We start from the raw sequence: 11,744 nt of genomic DNA on the forward strand, positions 1-11,744 counted from the left end.
TAACAGGGAGCTGAAAGTGTGTTCAAAATATCCAGTTTTGTTTAGAAAACCAAGTCAATGAACTTGACACAGCAGTAGAGAGTTTAACATCACTGAAGGAATTATACCTTTCGTACCAATGTTGGTTTCTAATTTTGCTCATCCATGCAAAGAAAATACATGAATAATGTTCTCCAAAACAAAATTGAAATCTTTGGAACAGTCATAAAGTAATAGTCATGGGGGGAACTTTAATTACTCTGACAACATTTGGAAGAAAACTTTGTAAATAAATTTGACAAGTTACAATATGCAAATTTTGGAAAAACAGTGCATATTTATACTGGATATTCAGTTTAGAATCATTGAGAATGAATGAGGGTAAGAGTGAGAGTTTATTGTTGATTTAGGGAAGCATAGGATAAAATGAATAGTCAAAAACTATGGCAAATTTTGCACAAAAGTAGAATAGCATAATGGCTGCTGAATTTAGAAGACAAGAATGTGATGGAAATAAAATGTATGAGAACAAGTATTTTAGAATTGGCTAATGATAAACATTGAGTAAAATGGGGCATACCTTTCAATATGTAAGTGAATAAATGTATAAAGAATGTCTGTGGTATCAGAGGTACCTTGATTTGAGATATAAATATATATGTAGTACAAGTAATGCCATATTATTGTTTGAGAACATGAAAGATTTGCAACAAAAGTTAGGGTTCCCCACATCCACAGCGATTCTATCTTACCAGGGTTCATTTGAAGCCTGTTGTCTCCCATCCAGGTTCCTACAGCCTCCAGGCACCGCAAATGGGCAGTCATAGTATCATTTGAATCATTGATTTAATTTACTATTTATAAATAGTAAACAAATTGCTTTGATTTAGTGTTTCTGCTGCTTACCCTAAGAATTTAGTATGATGTTGTTGCTGATAACAGAGTTAAGGTTAAGATTGCAAGATATTCATTTTGAACTTCAAGTAACAGAATCTGGTTCTTTTTCCTTTTTTGCCCACCAGTGAGTTCTGCAATCAAAGGAATACCTTTAAATTCATTCTAATCTGTGCAATATTCTAAGTTACATGCAGGACTTAAGAAACACCATAGGTTCCCAAGAAAGAGCATCTGCAAATAGCTTGGAACTGCAGAGATAATTTTTGGGGCACCTACAAATGGAAAAGGATGTTAAGAAAAACAAAAGTGTTTCTTAAAATGTCCAAAACAAAAAAGGGAGAAGTTATCAATATACCAATTAGAGCTACAAAGCATTTCAAATATAATCTCCAAAGGAAAGTGTAGTCTGCTGAACTATGGATGTAACTCTATGAATCAGTAATGCTTCATTCCACAAAGAGAATAATTTCTTTAAGGTGTTACAAATAGGTGCTACATTCACACACTTGCATAAAGATTGAATCAGTAGTACTGCAGAATCCTAATTTCTGCTGCTCAATAAAGATGGCAAAATGCTAAAAAAATAAGGAAGAAAAGACAGAAATATTAAATTCCAATTTTGTTTCCGACATATCTAACAGAGCATATGATTCACCAATAAGTTGTAAGGAAGAGGCTGAAAAGACATAATTGAAGCTGGAAGTTCAAAGAAACATAGTCAAGGAATACAGCTGAATGAGGTTAAGCTTCCAGCAACAAATGAATTGTACCCTACATTTCTAAAGAAATGCATCAATGATCTAGCCCAGGGTAAGCAACCATGGCCCCTTTACAACATGTGGACTTCAAGTCCCAGAAGATCTAGCTAATTCTTCATTTTTATCCTGGAAAAATTCTAGAAAATAAAATGGCAGGTGACTTGTAGAACACAAAGAACTGAATGCTGGGGAAACTGCAAACCAGTTACTTTAAGATCAAATACATGGGAAGAGTCTTGAGAAGATAATAAAGATTTTGATCTATAAGCAAACTGAAAATGAGGTGGTGATTGCCAGAGCATGGTGTGTTGAGAAATTATATCACCATTGATAATAATCACGTTGCCTTTTTTTTAAATTAGGCATTATCCTTTTGGATTGTGAAAAGATATAATATAGCCTGAATTCAGCAAATAATTTAATAAAGTGCTCCATAGCATTTTCATTAGCAGATTGATTACACTTGCCTGGATGGCATACTATTGACTAGATACATACTGTAGCTGAGGCTAAAAGTATCTTAATGATTCTTTAACAAATATGTAAATGTTTGAGTGACTTGCTGAATATGAGGCAGTAGTATGAGTGGCTGAAAAAAAGGCAAATACAATTTTACACTATGTATAATAAATATGATGTATGATATGACATAATATGATATGATGTGATATATGAGATATGAGATGAGAAGAGGATTTGTAGCCATTGCCTATTCACTGCAGGATGAAGGCCTATTCTGCATGTTTCCAACCAATTCGGTCCTGAGGTTTCTTTTGCCGCAATAGTTGCTGATGTCGTCAATCCATCATGTTTTAGCTCTCTTTTGTGGATGCTTTTTATCAAATGGGATCCATTCTATGACTGCCTTGGTCCACCTGCCCTCTGTTCTTCTTGCCAGGTGACAAGCCCATTTCCATTTTAATTCTTTTACTCGGTTGATGATATTGCGTACTTTTGTATGCTCTCTAATCCATGCGCAGGTCTTTCTATCTTGTCTTGTGATGCTGAATATGTATCTTTCCATGTCTCTTTGCACCACTCGTAGCTTTTGTATCAATGCAATAAAGGAAATTAGACAGTGTGCTAATTGTGGTTGGCAGGCATTTGGCAAGCTAAGCATAATTTTCAAGAACAGCCTGCTCCTATGCATGAAGAGAAAAGTTTTTGATCAGTGTATGCTATCTGGTCTAACATATGCCGGTGAAACATGGACACTAAGTCAAATATCCTGTAGTGTACTTTACTGTACCGTAATATTATAATAATATAATAATTAAGACATAACAATAACATACAGTTTCCAAATGACAGTAAGAGAAAGACAACTAAAGCTTGCAATTCATAACAGCTAGAACTCAATCTTAGCTTATTGTTTCTTTTACCATAGACTATACAGTACTGATTTCATTTTACATGAGTTGAATTCCAATAAAATTTAAGGAGACAGACAGGCCTTCTAACACTGCTTGTTAGGATGTCATTGTATGAATTATATGAATTCCCATAGCCTATTTCCAATCCTTATAAGTAAGGCATCCTGAAAGTGTGAAGAGTTCATGTTATTATGGATCATCCAAGTTGTTTTTTGAAGTCACAGACACTTAAAGTAAAACCCATAGCAAGAGATTCAATCAGGACAATAACAGACAAATTCATGACAATACTGTTAATGGCAAAGTAGGTGACATTAAAGGAGGCACTGTTCATCATTAAAAGTTTCTTTGCAACAGTGAAAGAGTACATTAGACTGCCTATAATATCATACTAAATATTCTTTCAATGCATTGAAAGGCATCATGAATACAAAAAGCCACAAATGATAAAAGAATAGTCATGAGTTGTTTTAGACATAATATGCAGGCATGAATGCCCAAAATAAGATACCATGCCTCTATCATGTTCCTCATTTGTGAAAAACAGAATTGATTCAATTCCGTACTATTCATGCAAGGCAAATCCTTGGAGCCTTTTGAAAAAATTAAAGATTTTTCAGCAGCTACTGCAACCACATTTCACTGGTATATCATATTTTATTTTTCTAATTAAAGGGCATTTACATTTATTTAAGTTTATTTACTAATATCATACTCAGGTTTCTAGACAATTCTTTAAAGCTTATACTAACCAATAAATGCTCCCTTGGGTAGGGAAATGTAACAGGTCTGAGTATAGGATGGAAAAAACCATATTAAGCAGCAATACAATACATATAAAATAAACTGGGTGTCTGCATGGATTGCAAAAATCATATGATCCAACATGTGAAACAATTGCAAAGAAAGTAAATGTAATCACAGAGTGGGTCAATAAAAGTATTGCCAAGCTTAAGAGAAATTACTGTTTGTATTCTTCTTCTATTTGAATGCACTTGAATCTTCATCTAGTGCTGAGCATTTTATCAACAAGCTGGATTATTAATGAACATTGTGATGATATACAGAGAACAATACACACATATATATACCTCTCCTTTGTGTCCTGATCAGTGCATATTTGAGGACCTCATGGCAGTATAATAGAATGCAATTAAGTTTGCTAGTTTATGCAACATAAAATTTAAAATATAAAATACAAAGTTAAAAAAGTCTGGGCAAGTTCTTGCCTTATTGGCCAATAAGGCCTCCATGCCTTATTTTAATTATGGTGTTTCTGACACAGAGAAACAAAAACAAGCTGGAATATATCCAAAGGAAAGCAGCTACTATGATAATGATGTTAGAAGGAAAAGCATGAGGAAGAGTCAGGAGCATTTGTTAATTTTAGCTTTCAGGTAGATCTAGCAGCTATTTTCAAGTATCTGAGAGGTACCTGGAGACTATTGGTCATGTAGAAGATGAAAATTGAGTTGTTCCTGGAGAAAGAACAGGAAGTAACATGTTTCAATTACAAGATGATAGATTTCAGTTGGACATCTGGAAAATACTATCCTAATCAGGGGTGAAATTCAGCAGGTCCTGACAGGTTCTAGAGAACCAGTAGCCAAACGTTTGAGTAATTCGGAGAACTGACAAATACCACCTCTGGCTGGCCCCAGTGTGAGGTGGGAATGGAGATTTTATAGTATCCTTCCCCTGCCACACCCACCAAGCCACGCCCACAGAACCAGTAGTTTAAAAAAATGAATTTCACCACTGATCCTAATGATAAGAATTGTTCAACAATAAAATAGACTGATTTAGGTGAACTCTCTTTCACTAGAGATATTTAAACTGAGACTGTTTTTCAGGGAAGTCATAATAGTGTATTACTATATTGGGTAGGATGTTGGATTAGATGATCTTCAAGATCTGTTCCAACTTTTCACTGTATATTATCTTACCTCCTGGCTATTCTCATAGTAGGCATTTAATGTATCATTGCTAAAACAGAATTTTCAGTATTGCTGTCTTTATTTGAACTTCCCTGAAAACCTTGGAGAATTACATACCTGTTTCTAAAGTTTTGAAATTTTGAGAAAACATTGAGTTTCTGTGTAGCAATAATGTGAGAAGTAATGGATCATATTCATAATTACATAAATTCCATCAATATAATTTCTTTTGCTCTCTATCAGCCCTTCAAAGTGACCAGTCAGGAAATAGAAACTGAAAGGATTACAGGACTGCAATGTAATTGTTGTAAGGTTGCAAGGTTATTCTGTAATAGAATAGCATAATATTGAAATCTCTGCCTCCTTTATAACAAACAAAACCAAGACAGAGTTACTTTGAAGTTCTTTATCATGCCCTCTTATTTCCCAGGATTTAATTGCATTGTATTTACCATTATCTAGATTCTTTCCTCAAGGTTATCTAATCCTTTACATTCATTTCCAACCACCAGTAAATCTACTCTAACAGGTTTTGACATAATGCCGAATAGAGGGATCTTCATTTCACTGTTGGAAAATCAACCCTCTCCAGTTACCTGACTGCAATGAATTGAGTACAGTTGTTATGATATTTGTTTCCACAGTTTAATTGGTCAGTCCAGAATCTGGAAAGGATTGCTGTTGCTTCCACATTCTGAAAACAGATTTCTAAGTGAAGAGCTATACCAATGATTGCAGAATCACTAAGAGGCAGCAGTAAAGGAGTCCAGGGGACCCATACATCCATTTGCCTGCAGGCTAAAGCTGAAACTTTCACGCCTTTTCAAAAAAAAGTCAACCTGCTTTCCTTCACTGCTGACAGCCCCAGGGAAACAGCGCTTTTGTTCCCCATTACCAACTGTGCCAATAAATAAATGCATAAGTAAAAAGAGCAAGTCTTCTCAAGGCATGAAGAAAATATCAAGGACCACATAGAGTTCATGGCAGCTGGGAGTTAGGAGAATTGAATTGGAATCAATTAGCTACTCAGTTACTGGAGTAACTTTTCACCTCTGTCACCTGAAAAAGAAAATATTGGATCCACTGCCTATAATAAGGCGAGGCAAGAGATGAAGAGGCAGTATACACCACAAAGAGCTCAGGCAACTACTTTAGAGTTTTCTATAAGCCTGCTGTTATTTAACCCACGCCAGAAGATAAGGCTGCTAATTACTGTTTAAATCCACATTTTCCTGCCTACAACTTTCTCCCAAAGGGAATAGCAAAGATAAAAAGGAAGGCTTCCCTGCAAAGCAAAGGTGGTTATATAAAGACTGGCTTTCTGACAGCATTAAGATCCAGCCATATAAGTATTGGAACGGAGGGAAAGCAGAGAAGAGTGCTGCTAGGGATCAATATTTTGACATCAAGATTTCCATTCTCACCAGCTCAAACAATCCAAGTTTCTTACAAACACACAAACACATGCTTTTGATTGCTAACTAATTTAATTCCAGCAAGTGGCAGATGAAAACAGTGGTAACCTTCTCCCTCTGACATTCTTCACTGTTTAGAGCTCCATTCTGATTTACTGGATTTGGAATGTATGTAAGTTTGGTGCTTACCTTTATATGTGCACTTTATCCTTTCATGTTAATCAGAATGAAAGACTTTCTAAATGAATTTAAATGATCCCTACTGGGGTATTTAAAGATGCTGCCCCATTCTATAACTATTAGAGCACAAGAATCAGGCTGCATCTGGGGGAGTTGGTAACAAAACTAGCTGACAACATTTTAGTGCTGACTCCCTACAACTGATTAAGAGGATTAATCAGCTGTACTCAAAGATAGTAGCAATTAGGTACTTTTTTCTCATTCAGGAAACAAATGAGCTGCTCCCTCCCTGCATGTCTAAGAATGGACTTGTTTCCATTTTAAATGAAGTTCAAAGCTCCCTAACATCTGCTGTATCCTCTGCAGAGATATTTAAAACCTTTGCTCTGGCAGAGAAACTTAACCAATTGATTCATTTACCTCATAGCTTCAGTTTCACATAGCCAATAGCTGTCCCTGTTAGGAAAAACATCTGTAATAGTTAACTAATAAAATTTGATGTTACTGGATAAATTGACTCTGCTGCAACCTATACTGTTGATCAACCTACACCATCATTTACTGTATGGAAGAGATGGGGAAACTCCTCTTTATTCAGCCCAAGAGCCATGGGGAAAAAAATCAGCCTTATAACTCTCTGTTCCATTCAGTACTTGCTTACCCTACAGGCAATAGTCTCCTCCTACTGTGTCAATAGCACCCAGATTTGACGTGAATCCAATCTTCTTATAGAATTGAATTCTTTATTAGCCAAGTGTGATTGCACACAAAAGGAAACTGTCTCCGGTGCATAAGCTCTCAGTGTACATATAAGCAACAAGGGAGAAATTGTGATTATAATAGTAAAACACATCATAATTCACAAGATACAACACTCAGTGATTGTCATAGGATGCTAAATAAGAAATCAGGATAAATCATAATATACTAAATAAAAGCAATTAACATAAATCATAAGGTACCAACAACCAAGTTATAGTCATAAGCTAAGAAAATGGAAAGTTGAGAAGGATAATAGTAATACATCCCTACTAGGTGGTTCGCCATCCCAGGGCATAAAACAGTGTTGTGGGAATTAGTTGTTTAGCAGAGTGATGGCATGGGGGGGGGGGGGAATGTCCTTGCGTCTGTTGTTTTGGGATTCAATGCCCTATCTTGAGCATCATCTAACCCAGTGATGGGCAACCTTTTTGGCATGGTGTGTCAAAAATCGGCAAAAAATCGAGCATAACTCGCGTTGTGTGTCACTTCGACAAAAACATAATTTTGCGTAATTTATAGTTTAAACTACAAAAATGTATAATTGCAATATATAATTGTATTTAATAAACCAAAAACAAATTATTTAACATACCTGCTTAGTAACTTCTTTGTTCATCAGTCGATTTCGTATGTTGCCCTTGATATTATTGAACTTGTTTGGGGTGCCGTGAACCAGGGCTATGGAGTGAGCAATGCTCAAACTTGCAGAGTTTAAATTTGTAGAGCCTTTCATAAATTTAAGGATGGAGTTAGATTGGCTCTTATAAAGGTGTAGCTTCCTGGAAATGTATTCCCTCCTTTCATCCTCACTTTTTTCCAAGAGCTGGGAATGATTAGTTTCAATAGCAATAGCAATAGCAGTAGACTTATATACCGCTTCATAGGCCTTTCAGGCCTCTCTAAGCGGTTTACAGAGAGTCAGCATATTGCCCCCAACAATCTGGGTCCTCATTTTACCCACCTCGGAAGGATGGAAGGCTGAGTCAACCCTGAGCCGGTGAGATTTGAACCGCTGACCTGCTGATCTAGCAGTAGCCTGCAGTGCTGCATTTAACCACTGCGCCACCTTGGCTCAAAATGTCTATTTATATTCCACGTTCTGCTTACTACCGTTTCAGTACATAGAACGCAAAATGATCTGCCATTTTTTTCTATAATGCCATACATCTCGCTCCATGTCTCTTGAAAGGGTCGGCCACTGCCACTACCACTCCCTTTACTTAACCTTTGTTTTTTATTTTTTGGGTGCTCCATCAGTGGGCCAGTGACAGCAGATAGAATTATAGATAGCCAATTAGGGGTTAACTAGCCTAACAAGCTAACACAACCTCCCCCTCACTTATCTCAGTTATTGTGGGCAATTACAAGTCCATGGCACCCCAATAGTTGCTGCTAATGGCGCTCACAGTTCCCGTTGGCACTCCGCTGTTCCCTGCTGTGGTGCGGTCGTAACCGACAGTCCCAGGAGTAGACTCTCTGTGCCGGCCTGACTGGAGAGAGGCGCGCACTGTTCCCGTGCTCCTCTCCTGCGGGTCCTCCCTCGCCGCGCTGATGACGTGTGTGCGCACGGCACGCATGCCTTACCAGCAGCCCCTGCGCTCAGAAAGGGGTGGCGGCGATACAGTAAGTGAGTGCGGGCGGGGGAGATCACACGTCCCACCCACCCCCGTTCCTCCAGCACAGATTCTCTCATCCTCGGTGGCCGTGCAGGAGCCGAGGATGAATCCCATGAAATCCTGTGCGTGTCACCCCAAATGGCTACGCGTGTCAGCACTGACACGCGTGTCATAGGTTCGCCATCACTGGAATAGAGACTGTACCAATCTGACAGAGCAGTAATTGAAATAACAGAGCATATTATATTATATTGTACTCTATGCTGATGCTAACCATTTGCCAACAAATACCCTGGTCACACTAATTCCTTGTATCTCAAATTGTTACTATCAGAGCAATCTGTTTCTACTTCAATAACTAACCAAAATACAATTCCATAGTTTGCATAATATGCCATAACTTTTCATCTAATACTTCTTAGATGTTCTCCATTTTACAATTCTATTACTCTAAATTGGCTTACTCAAATTGCCAAATGCCTTACTACAGTGGCTTTAGCTTGTAGTCTGCAGACCCCTAAAGATCTGCAATGTTGTCACATGGGGTCCATGAAGGCTTTAAAAAAAAATTATGATTTAAATCTTGAATTAAGTTTTGGTGGTCCATGGCCAAAGTATTTAAAGGGGGTCTGTTGTGAAGAAAAGGTTGAAAGCCACAGCCTTGCTATATTAATTTTATGCTCAAAATTCTTAAACATATACTTTTAGTTGTATTGCTATATGATGACGTTTTCTTCTAGTCAGTTTCTCTTCTATAATACTGTAGGGTAACAGAGGGGGGAAAAAAGCAGTAGACTCTATTGATATTTGGTAAGTTAAGTGTGACTGCTTTTCAAAGCAGTTTTGCTGGCCAGTAACTGAAATACAGTAACTTACAGCTTATAAACAGCATTCTGGAGCATGAAAGATGAAGATGACTGATTTAAAAATATACTGGACACATCCTCCTCAAAAGAAAGAGTTCATTGCAGACAGCAACTTTAACATGTTATTCCTCTCAGCTGTGAGGAAAACTTTGCTCCAACAGCCATTTTCTAACTTACCTCAGTAATGTAATCAGCGAGGAAGGCTTAGGGTTTTAATGTGAGATAAGGCCTGTGATTGGAGGATTCCTCCCTGAAGGCAAAAGCCCAATCACCATTTCCAAGGTGGGCTGTAGCAGGGCTGGGGAAGGAGTCAAGTTTTGAAAGAAGGTAAGCTCATGTTTGGAGAAGATGGAGATTCTGCTCTGTTTTCACACTGAATGAGAAAAGTACTAGAAAAGAACCTTCACCTATGGGCTGGGCATGAGGCAAAGGCAACATCTTGAGGGCATGATCTTAAAGAACAATTAGCAAGCTTTTTTAGCTGCAGTGGTCCATGGATGATTTTATGAACTGTTATCAGAAATTAGACTGAGTTCTGTCTCCTTTAGCAGTCTTGGAAAAGCAGAATCCAAGAAATCAGAATTGCCAGCTTCAACTTATACAGCAGTTCAATATTCAGACAATATTGAAAACCCTGAAATTTCCTGAAGGTGTAAGATCATGCTGCTGAATTAGAATATAAATGACTCTATGCCTTTCCATCGATTGGTGTAAATTGTCCTTAAATGCCTTAAGTTGTGATCTGCAAAACTGGAACTTAATTATGCACTGCAGAAACTCAGCAGGTCAATAAAAACTAAGACTTTATAGATTTTTATTATAACTTTCATTTCTCTGTTTAATATGTACACATCTAGTGCAGTCAAGCACAACTGAAACCATTACATTCACATCCATATGCTAGTAACAGGGCGTAACTGTATTTTGTGATGAATATCTTATATCAAACGAGAATATGATTTGGTCTCACAATTTGTGAATTTTTTTTTAAAATCACCATGAAAAATTGCATGTGAGATGCCAATATAAAGAAATGGTGCCCAGGAAAATCAGATTGGAAATTTCTATCTAGTGGGTTACATCTAATATTTAAAGATGGGTTCAATTATAACACCAAGTAATAATTTACTTAGGCAGTATTAGATGACTTTAGATTTACCTGGTTTTGTAGATACTGAGCAGTCAATTTAGATAATGAGGTTTAGTAGTTACTTAGTCGTACAGTCACCATTACTATATGGGACCACTCTAGAAGATCAGCAGCAGCAGCTTCAACTGGTCCAGAATGCAATGGAATGGGCAGCAATGGGCAGGCCTCAGAATGCACAAATAAAAACTGGCTTTCTGAGCTGCAATAGTTGCCAATTTACTTTGGGTATAAATCAAAATATTGTTTGCTACCTGTAAAGCCCATATGACCTGATTACTTGAGTCTGTTAAAGGTAAAGGTTCCCCTTGCACATATGTGCTAGTCGTTCCCGACTCTAGGGGGCAGCGCTCATCTCAGTTTCAAAGCCGAAGAGCTAGCACTGTCCAAAGACGTCTCTGTGGTCATGTGGCCGACATGACTAAACACAGAAGGTGCATGGAACACTCTTACCTTCCCACCAAAGGTGGTTCCTATTTTTCTATTTCCATTTTTTTTTACGTGCTTTTGAACTGCTAGGTTGGCAGAAGCTAGGAGAACTGGAGCTCACTCCGTTACTCAGCGCTAGGGATTCAACTGCCAAACTGTCAACCTTTCTATTAGGTCTGTGAATCTGTTAGGGCGTGTCAAATTTTTCAACTTTCAATTTCCAAACATTGGGTTGCTCAAAAGTTGTAACATCTCTTGGGGATTGCAAAGATATTTTGGTTACTTTAATTTAGATGTACTTGGTAAGTAACTACATAAATATAACTTTTTAACATTTTATTTGGTTCCTTATGTATGTCTCAGCTTATATGATCCAGCAGGCTAG

The sequence above is a fragment of the Thamnophis elegans genome, chromosome 7 (assembly GCF_009769535.1).
Source record: "Thamnophis elegans isolate rThaEle1 chromosome 7, rThaEle1.pri, whole genome shotgun sequence".
NCBI classification, from domain to species: Eukaryota; Metazoa; Chordata; class Lepidosauria; order Squamata; family Colubridae; genus Thamnophis; species Thamnophis elegans.